Source organism: Hemicordylus capensis, chromosome 1 (genome assembly GCF_027244095.1).
Source record: "Hemicordylus capensis ecotype Gifberg chromosome 1, rHemCap1.1.pri, whole genome shotgun sequence".
Lineage (NCBI taxonomy): Eukaryota > Metazoa > Chordata > Lepidosauria > Squamata > Cordylidae > Hemicordylus > Hemicordylus capensis.
This window is the reverse complement of record NC_069657.1, coordinates 121,656,216-121,673,149: the sequence shown is the minus strand read 5'-3', so window position 1 is coordinate 121,673,149 and position 16,934 is coordinate 121,656,216. Positions and strand designations below refer to the sequence as shown.

Here is a 16,934-nt window from a genome sequence, read left to right as displayed (position 1 = left end):
CTTCATAATGTTTTAGGGCAACTGTACACCTTCAGCTCACCATGTGCAGAGAGCAACCATAGGAAGCATCCATGTGGCTGCTGTTTCATGTGCACCATCATTGTGTTGCTTTGCTTTGCTTTGCTTTGCTAAATTTCTCTCTGAAGAACAGTTTTTCTATACAATTTAGATTCTATTAAGCCATCAGTTATTGTTCTTATACCCCCATTGTTCTGTTCCAGAAGCTCTAAACATTTTGAAAGGGAAAAACACAGTTCTCTTCATGGGTATTAGATATGTGGAAATAAAATTAATTCTGGAACTTTGTTTATTGAATGACAAGCTTTATGCCTACTGTAATCATTGCGAGCATTAATTCTGTGTCATTCATCAAGTACAACTGGATTTTACCATATTACTGTCACAGGTCATCTACATATATTATAGACTCTCATCCACTATACAGAGTTTGTGCACTTGAGCTCCTGAACCTGTGAGAGACCCTGCTCATTTCAACTGAGGGAACCAACCCTTAATGGCTTAGGTCCAGGTTACCTGAGAGAGCGCCTTTCTCTACAAGATCCCCATCATTCATTAAGATCATCAGGAGGGATCCATCTTCGGGTGCCATCAATTCATCTGGTGGTGACCTGGGTTAGGGCCTTTGGGTTGTGGAATACGCTCCCCATAGGTATAAGAGGATTATTTTCCTTGGAGACCTTCAGGAGTGTCTTAAAGACCCATCTTTTTAGCCTAGCTTTTAATGATATCTAGTTTTAATTTTCATGAGTTTTAACCTGGTTTAAATGTTTTTTAAATTGTTTTATTATGTGTTTTTTGGTTTTAACCCTGAGCCACCTTAGGAAGGGCGGTATATAAATTGAATAAAGAAATAAAACGTGTGCAAAAGAAGGTGTATATAAATCTGCTCCCACCATTCAACTGAATGGTGAAATCCTTGTGAATGAGAGAGACTCTGTGGAGTGAAAAGATTACCTGCATCTTTGCTTTTAGAAGTTCAGCTACTACATTCACAGGTAAGAACATACTGTTTACTGTATATAAATTTTAAAAAGAAAAATGGATGTGCTTACCGTTGAACTGGGAAAGCAAGGAAAGCCATGCCTATCTCAGCTTGTTTGCATGCTTCTCCACAGACCAAAATCTAAATGGAGGAAAAATATTTGAATTTATATTTTCATAAGGTTTGAATACAAACTGCTTCTCTTTAGAATAGGCTTCTGCATTTTTACACAGCTTAAGATACGGATATGAAGTCTAGCATAATTTAAACATTACTGGAAGAAGCAGTCAAGTCTCAGGAACGAAACAGGGCACAATCCTCAAATATTTAATCAGTTACAATACTACAAGAAACCAAGACTGTAGACAACAACACCTCTGGAGCACACAGATGCGCTCCCCAACTCTAAAGAGACTGCATTTATCTAACAAAGTGGATCACAGCCCCCAAATTTTATTGCCTCAGTACCTTTGTTGTTCTTTAAAGGTGCCACAGACTGCTTTAGCAGAAACAAAGGACTGAATTGCATGCAATGCTCTGGGCCCATGTGCATAAACTGGTTCAAAAGTGACGTACTGTAAAATAGGGTAGGGTGGGTTTAAAATGCAGGATAGCTCGGCAGAGGAGAGCACTCCACCTGTTACGATTTCTGTCTTTGTTTTTGTTTTGTCGTCCCCCACCCCCACCCGCAATGTTGGAGTTACAAGGTGAAAAAGCTCTCCTGACAGGGGTCAATCACTATGGAGAAAAGTGAATAGTAAGAGACTGGATTGTCATGCTCTGTCTCCCTGAGGCCCTTTACGTTGCTGTTCTCTGTGGCAGCTTGTTATACTGCAGCAAATTCCTAGGCTACTGAAATCCAGGACAAACCCCACCCTAGGGGATCACTCATTGACCCTTCCCTGCAGCAGGAAGTATAGAAGGCTCCAGGCAGAGGCAGGCCTTTTCTCAGTATCAAGGTTCCGTTTTTCCTGCTGCCTCTGTCTTTCTGCTTCTCCTGTCTACTTGATCTCACCTCTGTATTATTTTGATTCCTGATTACTACTTGACCTTTTGGATCCTGAATGTAGATCTGGCTTGTTTCTGGCTCCTGTTCTGACCCTCTGGCTTCACCGATGCTCGGCTTGATTGCCAGTGTGCTCCTGGCTTCTGTCTACCCCCTTTAGTCCTGCTGACTACTTGGTTTGACCTTTGGTATATTCCTGACTATTGGCTTCTGTCTTGGTCCTCCTGGCTTCTGACTGTCTTACTGGTGTGACTTCTGTTGAACTCCTGAGTTCCCCAGTTCTGGCTTTGGACTTGTACCCCCTAGCGACTGCTGCCTATGGCCCAGCGGCCTGACACTGGGTGCAGGTGGGTTCACTTCTCCATCATACCTGCCAATCCTGCGCCTTAAAATTTCCCTCCATCACATATGCACACACCTTAAAAAGTTTCGCTCCATCACATATGCACACACTCTCACATCTGTGAATATCACCACTTAAGGAAACTACTTTAAAAGCCTAAACTAGAAAGAATAATGGGAGAAAGAATTCTCAAGGCAAGGTGAAGAAAACACTGTTGGATATGGATGAAGGAACAAGGTGGAGAAAACATTGTTGGATAGGTAGAGGAGAGTTGGTCTTGTGGTAGCAACCATGACTTGTCCCCTTAGCTAAGCAGGGTCTGCCCTGGTTACATATGAATGGGAGACTAGAAGTGTGAGCACTGTAAGATATTCCCCTCAGGGGATGGAGCTGCTTTGGGAAGAGTATCTAGGTTTCAAGTTCCCTCCCTGGCTTCTCCAAGATAGGGCTGAGAGAGATTCCTGCCTGCAACTTTGGAGAAGCCGCTGCCAGTCTGTGAAGACGATACTGAGCTAGATAGAACTGATGGTCTGACTCAGTATATGGCAGCTTCCGATGTTCCTATGAATAATGGCCAATAGACTTTGAAATGCTGAGAGAACAGAAATGGGGAATTTCAAGGCAAGAAAGAAGAATTTCTAATATAACTCTACAAAATGTAAAAGGTCTTGACATCACATTACTCAGCACTGGTTTGGATCAGTTTATGCAACAATAAATAAATAAATAAATGTTAGACAGAGCTGGCATGTAAAATTGTCATAAGTGTGGGCCCCAATGTTTTCCCCAACAAAGTGATCCTATTGCTAATATTTTCCTTGCTCTCATCCAGGATCTGCACATGGGAACCCACAAATGTTGTCTAAAAGTACAAATGTGGCCAATATACTTATTTATTTAGACACTAATTCATATAATAATATGGTTTGTTTGGAAATTCTTTTTTTCCTGGAAGCAGTGCACTTAGTTATAAAAGTTGCATCTCTAACAAAGAAATAAATACTGAAAATGGAACCTAATCATGCAATCTGAAGAACATTTGTGGTTTACATTAGCTTCATGAGTAGGTTTTGCCAATCAAAAGATGTCCCATTGCATAACATGTCTTGAATTTCTTGAACTGTGTCCACTTAGTTCATTGTTCCAGATTTTCTCTATAAAGCACTTTTCTGAAATAGTATCTAAAAATTCTCTAATCTTTTTCAAACTTACATCTTTGGATTCCCACCCCCCTTTTTCCAAGGAAAAATAGAGAATACGTAAAGGGTTTTTTGCTTGTTCATTTTTCAATGTGGTTTAACAGCCCTATCTGGTAGGGATGTGTGAATTGACTTGGGTACAAAACGATTTGTACCCAAATCTACCTGTTTTGGGTGATTTGTGGACAAAACACATCACCCCTGTGCTACCGGCCAGATTTGGGTCCAAAACAAATCACCCAGATTTCGGACCTGGAAAATTTATAAATTAAGACCTCCATGGCGATCTCTCTTGCTGTCTCCATTTTGTGTCAGGAAATGTTTTTGAAAATCCCGCCCTCCTAAGCCTCAGATTGGTGACTTGCAGTGTGCAATGATTGGCTGGCGATTCCCCCCTGGTTCCAGATTGGCTCATTCCCATTCAAATCTTGTGTTGCCAGGGCTGACTGACCCCTCATTGGCTAGGGGAAGGGTCAAAGAAGGGACAAGGGTGGGGGAGTTCAAAGAAGGGTTTTTCAAATGTACTTAAGGAGGCAGGCAGCCACCATTCTGCCTTTCTGCCTCATGGGAAGAGAGAGAGAGAGAGTGAAGATTTGCTTTGCCTTGCCTGCCTGCTGCCTGGATTGGATTCTCTGCTTTTTGTTGTTGATTTCCTGACTGAGGAAAAGAGAAGATGATTTTTTTTCCCCACCCACTTCCTGCTGCTGAGAGAAACACTGCCTGCGCCTGCTGTCTCTGCAAATCAATTTTGGTACAAAACGATGTGTACCCGAATCTACCTGTTTCGGGAGATTTGTGGACAAAACAAATCACCCCTGTACTAACTGGGCAGATTCAGACCCAAAACAAATTGGGGGTGATTTGATTTGGGTACAAATCAAATCGAAAAAATTGTTTTGGGCACACCCCTACTATCTAGTAGTCAATTCCAGATAAGCACATTTCATTGGGATTCTGTGTGGAGGAAGACCAGCAAGCACCATTCAATAGCTTACCACTGCAAATCCCACACACTTAGTCCTGATTTTCAGAGAAGGAGCAGTGTCTGTGCTCAGAAAAGGAGAAAGGTCATTGCAGAACAGATTATTCTGCTTTAAAGGGTGATAGGGACAGAGACAGAGAATAAAATTCTTAGATGTAACAGGTACTGCAAACTGATTTAAACAACAACAATAATAACAACCTTGAAGATCATGGTGGGGAAAGCCTAAAATAGCCTACCCAAGTAGAACAGATGCAAGACATTCTGAAGCAAACCGGAGTGTAGACTCTTCAATTTGTGGAATGGGTTTAGAACATATGACCAGTACTTCCCAACTTTACACGGGAAGTACTAAATTAAAATATTTTCTTTAATCCATTTAAAAATAATGGTTGCAGCCAAAATTGTGTTTACACATATGGAAAAGACTTCTGTTTGCATAAGGGGGGTAGAACATCTCCCTTGCCCACCCCCCATACCATTTCACTCTGGATGGTCTTCCAACCCTCTGCAGTGGATTTTTGAGGGCCACATAGAGGTTGCTGTGAGAAAGAGGGGGTACACCTTAAGTCCTAACCCAATGGCACCTTAGGGTAAGGTAATAACACCTCTTACCCCAATGCCACAATATAAGTTTCAAATTATCTCCTTTAAAAAAACCAAACCCTTTCACACCATTCATTCATTCATTCATTCAAATTATGTATACCTTGCCCATCCAGTGTGATACTGCCCAGGGTGGCTCACAAAGTTAGTAAAACAGATGGAACAATATAAAATATACAATTCTTTCTAGGATACCTCAAAAGGAAAAATTAGGGCTGTCTGAAGCTTTGCTGGCTTTTCAGATTCGGACCACTTGAACCTCCTGCAGCCCAAAGCACTGTCTGGTTGGGGGCTGAAGTGGGGTCAAAATGAAGCAAACTAGGCTGAACCCTTTTGACCCCTTGAAGCTTGGTTTCAGCTACCCTCCATCTCTAAAACTACTTGCTTGGTTTTTTTAAATAATGTGTTTCTTTTTCCTTTTCCATGGAGTCCTGGGAAATGCGCTGGTGCTCCTGGGATTTGTAGTCTTTTCTGAGGCTGCAACCTCAGGGGTGGGAGTCCTTTTAAACATCAAGTTGTGGAACGCAGCTGCTTGCTCCCTTATAGCAGCAAACAAAACACTGGATGGTTTTCTGTCCCCTGCTGATCCCAATAAGTAGTTTCAGGGTTGGGAGAGTAAGGTGTGGAGGGGCTGAAGCAAAGTTTCTAGTAGCCAAGGTTCAGCTTTGGCAAAGTGGGGCCCCTCAAAGTGTGGCCAAATTAAATAGGGAACTCTCTGGAAGCTCCAAAGTGGTCCCCAAAGAGATACAGGGTTACTTTGCACAGGCCTAGAAAAAACATATACATAGGCTCTGCTTTTAGTTACATATGTGATCTTCAGTCACAGAATTGTGACAGTCAATCTGCCCCTTTTACTGCCTGTCCGTGTACTGCTCTGGATTCCATCCAGCCGAGCACTTCATTAATGTTCCAACCTCTTCTCAAAACCTCTTCTCAGGAAAGCTCACATGGGCACTTTCCAGGCTAGCTGCTCAACAGCAGCAAAATGCCTCCATTCAGGCAAGTCTCATTCGAAACATCAACAGCAGGGGGAGCAGTCTCATGGAAACTAACAACCCGAAATAACAGCAACTTTCTTACACTGGATATACGACATCTCAGCTCTATATCACAGCGATTAATGTCAAAACAAGGCACTGGAAATGTGAACGGCATCCTGCTGTCCGCGTAGGGACTGCGGGGCCACAACACAGGAAGTGTGGAAGCACAGGTCCGAGATACGACGTGAACCCTTTGCAGGGTCTAATCTGGAAAGCACCCTGGTTGAGTCTGCACCTGGGTTGCTTTCTGTATTCCTTACTTGTTGCCTCAAACTGAGGTCTCACAGGTAAGTTTCTAATTCGGCGTTGCCCTCGGCAACATCCCTCAGTAAGTTGGTATATGCACTGGTGCCAGGATGGGTTTGGTCACATTTGGAGTACTGTGTACAGTTCTGGTAACTGTATCTAAAAAATGGTATTATAGAACTGGAAAAGGTGCAGACGAGGGCAACCAAGGTGACCAGGGGCCTGGAGCACCTTCCTTATGAGGCTAGGCTCCAGCACCTGGGGCTTTTAAGTTTGGGAAAGAGGCGACTACGGGGAGACGTGGTGGATAATATTATGCATAATGCAGAGAGAGTGGATAGAAGGAAATTTTTCTCCCTCTCTCACAACACTAGAACCAGGGGTAATCCCATGAAAATGATTGCCTGGAAATTTAGGACCAATAAAAGGAAGTACTTCCACACAGCACATAATTAATCAATGGAATTATCTGCCATGGGACAGGGTGATGGCTTTAAAAGGGGCTTCGACAAATTCATGGAGGAGAAGAGGGCTATCAGTGGGTACTAGTCTTGATGCCTATAGGCTGCCTCCAGGCTCAGAGACAAAATGCAGGGGAGCAAGAGCAGGAGAAAGGACATGACTTCATCTGTTGCCTGTGGGCTTCCCAGACACATCAGGTGGCCACTGTTGAAAACAGAATGCTGGACTAAATAGATCTGATCCATCAGGGCTGTTCTTAAGTTCTCCCCTCTCCCCCCCCCCCCGCTCCAGCCTCCGACCATCTCAGCTTCTGCCTTCACTCCCTCTCCCACTCTCTCCCACGGCACTTCCCATTTCACTTCTGTTTCAAATGTTGCCATATAGCCAGTTTTTGCATTGTGCTTTTGCTCTCTAAACACACTTTAATGTTTCAGAAGTCATCGTCTCAGAGTTTCCTCCTCTGGAGAAATTTAACCTGACACAGCACTGTCCGAACTGAAATCCATATGTTTTTCATTCTTGCAAATTTGGTTCTGAGCAATTTAGCTTCACAGTGTACAGGTAGGTGCACACATATGTAGGAGACACAAGTTCAAACAAATGTGGTAGCAGTACACTTAGATGCTCCAAGATCTTCCAGAGAATCTGTGCTGAGTGTCCTCACCTTCAGAAATAAGGCTAGTTATTACTAGGATAGAATCAAGATTTTCATGGTTGTTTGGTTTAGAAAGTAGGTCAAGACAAGACATACCTATTTAGGAAAGCTTTTCTGCAAGTATCTGGTTGTTAATTATGTATGCAGCTCTGTTATCTGTTCCATCTTATTTGTTATTTAACTGGCTGGTGTTTTGCATATTTTTAAATGTTTAAGCCATCAGAAGAGTTTGATAACAAGACTAATTCACAATAATATCTATTTTTACATAATAAAACAAAGCCTACATTCTCAGAATTAAATATGTCTGATATCCCAGCTTCTCTTGATATCCTGTCTTGTTTTCTTTTCAAACTTATCACTTCAGAAACATTTTCAAACTGCTAACAGAAGCAGACACAAATCTTTGTGTGTTTCTAGTAATTAACCTCTAAGTGGCAGATTGAATGAGTAACAAACAACTTGCTTTTAAGATACAGGAACCAAGAAAGAAAGCCACTTGCATTTTAAAGGTGCATTTCATCCTTTATAGGATGTTCAATAATTACTATAAACTGCTAATGCAATAAATCATAAGAAAATGTTAAAGTATGACACTTTTTTCTGCCTACACATCCATTCCTCAACTGCATAATGACTTCTTCCTAATAAGAATTTCACATGGACTCTCAATAATATGGAGCCTCTGATTAAGGGCAGGTCCCCCCCACAAAAAAAGAGTAATTTCCTGTTTTTAAAGGTGATTATTTTCTGCCCTGAGTGCATGTTTATCTTTGCTACAGAAATCAGCAAATAGTCTATTTACCATTTTAATAGATTCTTCGTCAATTGCAGCATAAGTGCTCAGACTCAGACATTTCAGCTGCTAAATTATTAATATAGTGCAGTTAATACTAAAATGTTAGATACAAATTTTCTGTATCCCCCAAATAACTCAGGTGATGCTATGATCTAATATTATTATTTAGAATGCATGGAAACTTCTTTTCGACAACAGTTCTCAAAGCAGTTTGCACATTAAAGGAATAAGGTGAGCCCCCAAAGGGGAGAGAATATGAATGAATGAATGAATGAAAGCAAGAGACAACACCAGCAAACAGCCACCAGAATGGAGCTAGGCCGGACAGGGACAGTTGCTTGCCCCCTACGAAATGTAAGCGAGACACAACTTTTTAAAATGCCCTTTTCTCCCAGTTAGCAGAGGTTAAACCAAATGCTTTAGATTTTTTTAAAATCACCATTACATTTTGGTCCTGCTGTAGCTTTAACTTCATTATATTACTGCAGCATGAGAGCTAATTCTCATCAAGAGTAGTCACATTTTGCTGGCATTTTGGGAACCATTTACATGATCACTTCAGATACTTTTTGTCTTAAACTGACGGTGATTCCCCCCCCCCCAATAAAATTCTTCTTTCTGGAGGCTGGTAATCCTGTCGTGTCATTTGATCAGCCACACAAATTCCACTTCACGGATCTAACCAAAGTGGAATGGTTCTGACTTCTGGGAAGAAACTCTCATTCTCTCTAGTAATATATTATTATTATTATTATTTTATTTTACATTTTATATCCCGCTCTTCCTCCAAGGAGCCCAGAGCGATGTACTACATACTCAAGTGCCTCCTCACAACAACCCTGGGAAGTAGGTAAGGTTGAGAGAGAAGTGATTGGCCCAGAGTCACCCAGCAAGTCTCATGGCTGAATGGGGATTTGAACTCGGGTCTCCCCGGTCCTAGTCCAGCACTCTAACCACTACACCACACTGGCAATATACATTGGAGTGTACAGGGTTGTACTAGGATATGGATGTGCATTTAGTTTTAGTTAGTCAACTTCGTTCTGGTTATTGCATTAATTAAAAGAAAGAAAGCTCAGTTCAATTTTAGTATTGCTTCCCAGCAGCCTGCCATGAGACTTACATGCAAAACCATATGGAGACATTTAAACTAGAGGGGAAGGAAGAAGGGTGGGGAGGGAAGTAAAAACCATTGTGATGATCATGCCTGCTACTTTGAATGGTGCAGCCAGCACATGAGGCAACATTATGACACACACAGAGAAATGCTGCTGTACAGCATTGTTTGTTGGATGGTGCCACAACGTGGCAACACACAGTCGGGGCACAGGAGGCCGAAGCTATTCACACTAAGGAATCGCTGGCTTTGAGCTCTTGCCTCACACAGGAGGTCCCAGGAGGCGACAGGGGGTCTCAGCAGGTTGTAGCAATCCTAGGCTTGTAGCATTGTAGCAGGGTCTCCACAGGGTGCAGGAGGGAAGGGGGGCCACAGCTGCCAGGCAGGGCCTCTGGACTCTCTGGTGAGCTTGGAGGCCAACAAAAGGTTTCCCGGCAAGAGGCAGCAAGGACCTGGAGTGGAGGCTAGAGTCGGTTATCAAGGGAACGAGAAATTACAGCAGGCTATACTACCATCCCCACAGCAAGCGGAGAGTTCAGAGAGGCTTGGATGGGCTGTGGCTGATGGCTGGGTAATGCTCTGTTAGCTCGAACAGCCGGAGCCAGTCTCCTGCTTGTTCATGAGTGGCCTCCTGCACTCACGGAGACTTCTTCCCAGGAGACCCTGTCAAGCTGTCAAATGGGCGCTCCTGCACCACGCTTGGAGCAAAACCCATTTCATCGGTGTCAGTGATCACAGCAGCTTGGCTGTTCCGCTCTTTCAGAAGCCTTGAGGGATCCTGTGGGGTCCAGCCAGGGTGACCAGTTCCAGGTGACCAACAGTCCGGGGTCCCTACGGCCCATACCTTGGGAGCCCTGGCTCAAGGTCTCTGTGAGATCTTCTAGGGTTGCGGTCTCAGGATTGGCTACTCTCAAGTCCCCGTTGGGATCTCAATGGTGCCTTCCTTTGATTTGGGCTCTTCTAGAACCAGATTCTCCACAGATTCCCATCGCTTCTTCAAGAATCACCCCTTCTGGTGGCCCCCCAGAACTAGCCTCAGGGTCCTCACCTTGGTCCACCTTTATGAACTTGTCAGGGTCCATCTCCTTTGCTGACTCCCCACTGGGGGAACCTGGAAGGATCCTGACATCTTGCCTGCTGCTAATTCTCAGGCAAAAGTGAATAGCAATTTTTTTCCTCCAGAGTCTGCTTCCCAACTCATACTCCCATTTCAAACTCAGTCACTTTTGCAATTCTGGTTTTCTTTCCCCCTTAGTTTAGTTTTCCTCTTTCCTCTTAGTTTTACTTACATGTTTTACTTTTATTGCAGTGTTTGATTTAATCTTCTCCCTGTCTCATTCAGTTTGTTGTGTGCATTCTGTTTCCCTCTCGCCTGTATTCCCTAAGCTATTCCATTCCTAGAAACTAGTGTTCCTGAACCTTCCATTGCTAAGGTTCCCCAAGCAGCCCTGTGACTTCGGGTGGATGGCACACTGCCAAATCCAGGGAGAACACTGCTATTTCTGCCCCATACTGTTTCTCTTTGCTGCCAACTCTGTCTAAATGTGGGCTGCCCGCAGCTAATCTCCCCCTTTTTCTTCTTCTGTCCGACATTCTGCTGCTCCTGTGCCCACCAGCAATCATCTGATGTTTCTCTCCCCATCTTCCTAATCTGTTTCCCCAGATACATATGACAAGTTGAAGCCCTGCTGCATCTGAGACATCATGCCAGTTACATGTTATTCTTCTGCCACCTGACACCTGCATATTTGTCTCTCAAACTGTGCTCAGCTCTGGAAGACTGCAAATTGTTACCCTGGACTTTTACACACAACATTGGAGGAGATAGGAGTTAAAGGACTTTAAAAGCCTTGCGTGAAAAACTTCCCTGTGCCTGTTTCCATTATACTGAGAACAAGAAAGAGGCCAACACCAAAACTTTGGATAAATAAAACTTTGGATAGGGGCAGGTATGCGCCTGCCCACAACTTTATTAACTGCTTAACAAACTGTATGCAGATATGTATATTACAATTGCAGGATTTGAGGAGGCAGCTGGATGGTGACTTTGGGGGTCCCTTATAGGGATGTGCGAAACATTTCGGATACAAAACGTTTACCCAAAACAGCCTGTTTCGGGTGTTTTGTAGACAAAACAAAACACCCATTTTCCAGATCCAAAAGTTTTGTATACAAAACAAAACGTCCCTGTTTTGGCTACAAAACGTTTTGTTGTTTCGGACCTCCATTTTGTGGTGATCTCTGAGTCAGTCTCCATTTTGTGTTTGACATCTCTTTGAATTTCCACCCTTCCAGCCTTCTGATCGGTGACCTAAATCATGGGCTGACCTGACAATTCCCTCCTTGTTCCTCATTGGCTCTTTTGCTTCTTGCCACTCTTTACTGACCCCACATTGGCCAGGGGAAGGATTGCTAACCCATGTGGTGCTGGGTTCTGTTGATTCTGTGGTGTTCTGAGTGTAGATTTTCTCGTAGCATATGAGAGTGGATTCTTGTTTTTCACTGAAAATCTCATATGCTACCAGAGAATCTACAATGAACACATCAGAAACAACAAAACCCAGTATCCCACGGGCTTCTGGGTATGGGGGTGGTTGGCACCCTATGTGCACTACACAACCCCTCACTCTGGGCAACCCCAGTGCTCCCCAAGTGAAATTATGGGGCTGCTGAAACCTAAATCTCCATTATTCCCTATGGGAGAAATCTTAGGCACGTAAACTTCATCAAATCACAAAAGATCAGCCCTTTGCCCAATTTCTTTGAAATAATTCTGGAAGTTTCCTTGCCCCCATTGGACACTACCACCCACCACACTCTGCTCTGGGTCATCCCTTTCCCCTTGATTTGAAGCAATACATTTGCTGGAATCTCCATTATTCCCTATGGGAAAATTCTTAAAGTTGTGTAAACTTAAAAATTTCACAAAAAATCAGCCCTTTTCCTTATTCCTTTGAAATTTGGCTGCTAGCTTCCACCCATTGGACACTACCACCACCACCCACTCTTTTTGCCCTGGGACCCTTTTTAAAAATCCAAATCAATTCAGATTCGGATTCAGAAAATTCGGCTACAAAACAAAACAGGGCTGATTCGGATTCAGAAAATCTGGGTACAAAACAAAACGGGGGTGTTTTGATTCGGATACAAATCAAAACAAGAAAATTCCAAAATGCACACCCCTAGTCCCTTATCCCTGAAGGTACGGCCAGATGAGGCAGCGCCTTGTCTGCCCTGACCTCTACCCCCTAGATCAGTGGTTCCCAGCCAGGGTTCCTCCAGATGTTGCTGAACTACAACTCCCAGCATCCCCAGACACAATAAATTATAGCTGGGGATGATGGGAGTTGTAGTTCAGCAACATCTGGAACAATCCTCGTTGGGAACCACTGCCCTAGATTTTATTTATTTTATTTTTTATTTTATTTTTACATTTATATTCCGCTCTTCCTCCAAGGAGCCCAGAGCGGTGTACCACATACTTGAGTTTATCTTTCACAACAACCCTGTGAAGTAGGTTAGGCTGAGAGAGAAGTGCCCAGAGTCACCCAGCTAGTATGGCTGAATGGGGATTTGAACTCGGGTCTCCCCAGTCCTACTCCAGCACTCTAACCACTACACCATGCTGGCTCATTGATCATTGTAAGGGAAGGCTACGGCCCAGGCAAAGCTACCCAGGTATGTAAGAGGTTTGGGCAAAGTCCATCCACCCGACTTCTCCACCCATGGTGCTTTAGTGCCACAGCAGACACAGGGGTTGGGGTGATGCTGAGGAGTGCCCTCTTCCAAGAACCCACCCCCAACAGAACCAAATTCCCATGCCCATGGCCATTTGCACCCCTACACTCCCCCCCCCCCAATTCCAGCCCTTGTCGCCATCCAGCTTATCTCCAGCAGGCTTAGAAGCCCACCTGTAACCTTCCACAACGCCAGTATATTCCCAATCCATAGGTTGCATTCATAGAGTTTTCTGCCTGTGGTATACAGGTGCACTCCATCGACCCAAAAAAGCTCAAGGCACTTAGATGGGGGGGAAATCAAACCACAGCAAGTCAGCCCAAACTCTTCGCAATCAGCCCAAGATCTTTTCAATCTCCAGCCAGATCTGTCTGTAATAAATCTTCTTCCATCTTTGATCTCCTTTTAGATGAACAGGCAGATTTGGCTTGCATCACTGAGACCTGGTTAGATCCGGATGGGGGTGTTCCCCTTACTGAGATGTGTCCACCTGGCTTCTCTGTGTTTCATCATCCCCGAGGTCCCGGTCGGGGGGGGCGGTGTCAAAGTGATTTTTAAAGAAGATCTTATGTTGATCATGTTGGAGATGAACTTCCAGTGCATTGACCTTTTGCACCAACTGTCCTAATGACCACTAGAGGCATTGGGAGTAGAGACAGTGAGTAAGGGTGTCCCTACTCTATGACCCCTGAACTGACTCTGCAGCACTTCCTGTGCTGAGTCACAATCCTTCCTTTCTTCCTAGAGAGCAGATGGAAACATCTCTCTCTCTCTCTCCTTACCTATCCATTATGTAGTTCTTTAGATTAGATATAGGTCTTTCCTATCTAAGTGTATTTAATGTAGCCCTTTATATTTTGTATTTAAGATACATAAGGATGGCTTTTCACCTCCAGGGAGACCCATTGTTTCCAGTTCTAATTCCATTCTGGAACACCTGGCCATTTATGTGGATTCATTTTTTAAACCGTTTGTGTTCAAAATAAAATCATATATTTGGGATACTAAGGACCTCATTAGACAGTTAGAAGGGGTCAGTATTCCTCAAGGATCCCTTATAGCAACGCTGGATGTTTCCTCTTTGTATACCAGCATACCTTTAGAGGAGGCCAGAATGGTTGTAGAGAGAATATTGGAAACTAGACACAATAAGGATCCTCCCACATATTTTCTGTTGGAACTAGTGGACCTTATTTTGGATAAGAATTACTTTAGGTTTGAGGACCAATTTTATTTTCAAATTAAGGGTGTTGCCATGGGAAGTTCTGTAGCCCCGAGTATAGCCAATTTGTTCATGTCTGCTTTGGAAGATACATTTATCTGGAATGAGACAGCTAGCCCGTTTTTTGCTGAGATTTTCATATATAAATGTTTTATCTATGATATCCTAATCATTTTTAGAGATGCTACATGATTTCAGTCTTTTCTGGGGTGGATCAATGCACTCCACACCAATATTAAATTTACTAGCAATTCAAGTCAGAATATGGTTCCATTTTTGGATACCAATATTTGGGTTAATAAAGCACATAAATTGAGTTTCTCTTTATACAGGAAACCTATGGATAGGAATACATTTCTTCATTATGATTCTTGGCATCCGGGATATTTAAAGGACAATCTTCCCTTTTGCCAGTTTTTACGGGTCAAAAGAAACTCTACAGATAACAGCTTTTATCGCAGGGAAGCTGATCTGTTATCCTCTCAATTGGGAATTAGGGGGTACCCAAAGGAAATCATACATAGAGCCAAGTCTAGAGCAGATACCATCAGACAAAGTGAGCTACTGCAGGATAGCCCAAAAAAACAGGTGGACCATTTGATTTGGTCTTCTAGATTACACTTCATTATCTTATCAGATCAAAAAGATTATTTATAGACATTGGCATCTTGTTTCTGATATTCCTGGTTGTAAAAAAAACAACCCATGGTGGCCTTTAGAAAAACCAAGAGCCTAAGGAATTTTCTGACTCATTCAGATTTTATAGTAAGACCACCATTGAGTAGTGCTGCACTAGGTTTCCATGCGTGTGGGAATTGCGCAGCTTGCTCTTTTTGTCTTCCCACTTCTAATTATTGGGACCTTTGATAAACAAGATAAACAGAGATTTCTTCTCCAAAAAGAATCATTTTTTATCCATAGGTTTAACACATGTATACCCAATGGGTTAAATGTCAACTGTGATCTCTCCTGTTTCCTTTAAAGATCTACACTGAATAGGCTAGGATAATCACCGCATCTGTTTCAACTTTCTCATCCAGTGGGTGATTGAATGATGGCTTGTTGGTGCGAGTATTTAACTCCCGTTTCAAGCACCATTCATCAAGGAACTTAGCATGTTGAAGCAGGCATGTTGGTGAGGTGCTGCCTTTTAGGACAAGGCTTTCCCAGATTGTAGGTGGGTGTATTTGTATCCATTACATGTTTTTCATCTTGTATGTTGTTTAATGTGGGGATTCATTTGCATGACTATTTATGTACAGATTTTTGGACTTCTGATGAAGATTCTTATGAAACAGTTCATTGCCTAGGATGTTTGTCAGCTCTACTTTCAAGATCACTGTGCTTGGACTGTGATTCCAGTGTCATCTTCAAGATTCTCATGCTTCAGATTCCAGCTTCATTTGCCAGATTTTTGTGCTCAGCCTTTAGGTGAAGAGTTGCTGGGGTGTAGTGCTACACTTTGCTTGGTTTTTAACCACATTTCCACATAGCGGCACCACCCCTGTGCATGATGAACTTCAGTGACTGTGGCTTATTGTACTTATTATATTGTATGGAGTGTATTCTGCCCTTACTACTGTTTTTTATCATACTTATCACAGGGGTGCCTGTGATTTTTTGCCATTACACTGTCATACCTTCCACGTTGTGCTCAGTTTTCTAGTGCCTTGGTGTTTTTGCATGGGTTACTGTTCATAGTTTTTGACTGGAGAAAGGGCATTGGCCATTGTGACCTCATGCTGATGTTGCCCTTTGAAGGATGGAGAGCAAGTTGCCAACTATCCATTTGAAGGAGGCACACATACAAGCAGCTCCTATGTTCACATGTTCCCTTGATTTTCATAAGATGGGTGCCCTTTGAGCCCCAAACTAGACAGGGTTTTCCTCCTTTCTCACTCCCCCATCCTTTGGAATGCAATTTTCACCTCTCCTCAGACAAGCAGGCACCAATATCTTACAACACTTTTTAAAGTCATGGGATGACTGCCCTGCAGGCTGCCAGTGATGTGCTCTTGCTTTCTCTCGCTCGCTCTCTCTCTCCTATGCCCATCTGCAGCCTATCAGCCATTTCTCTAAGAATAGGAGCCACTGAAGAGTCAGCAGACACCATTTGGGGATGAGAAAGCATCACAGAACCAGCTTGAGAAGGGTTATAGTTATTCCCACAGAGAAAAATGGAAAACAAATAAAATTAAAAATGAAAGCTAAATGTTACATTTTGTACACCCTTATTGTAAGCTTTGGGAAATAAGTAACTCAACTAACTCGGGGAGCAATCCTACAGGGTTGCTGGATTTTAAGTTAGCTCCTAAAAGTTGACTAGCGCAGCCATTTTGGGGACTTTGCCATGCCATAACAACTTTTCTCAGGCCCTTTTCAGATGTTAAAAAGCCCTGAAATGAACACATGGGGAAGGGATAGTAATCTAGGAGCAGGCTCTGCTCCAAAGGACAGATGCTCATTAGAACATTAATAAAGGGTCTTGTGTATACAGCGATGTCACTCAGGGGCAC

The 16,934-nt window shown here is 43.1% G+C and overlaps 1 long non-coding RNA gene across 3 annotated transcripts in view; it reads left to right on the top strand.

Annotated features, from left to right (window-relative positions):
• Positions 1-16,630, top strand: part of LOC128339909 (uncharacterized) — a 34,461-nt gene extending 17,831 nt beyond the window's left edge. The window contains exons 3-9 of one of the 3 annotated variants that reach the window (XR_008313315.1): positions 843-1,016; positions 7,322-7,448; positions 8,511-8,572; positions 11,122-11,407; positions 13,606-13,854; positions 15,403-15,595; positions 15,681-16,630. This is a non-coding gene — a long non-coding RNA (uncharacterized LOC128339909). Of the gene's footprint in view, positions 1-842; positions 1,017-7,321; positions 7,449-8,510; positions 11,408-13,605; positions 13,855-15,402; positions 15,596-15,680 lie in introns of all 3 variants that reach the window. The other 2 variants (XR_008313314.1, XR_008313313.1) reach the window with 2 other exon arrangements.
• Positions 16,631-16,934: the final 304 nt, after the last annotated feature.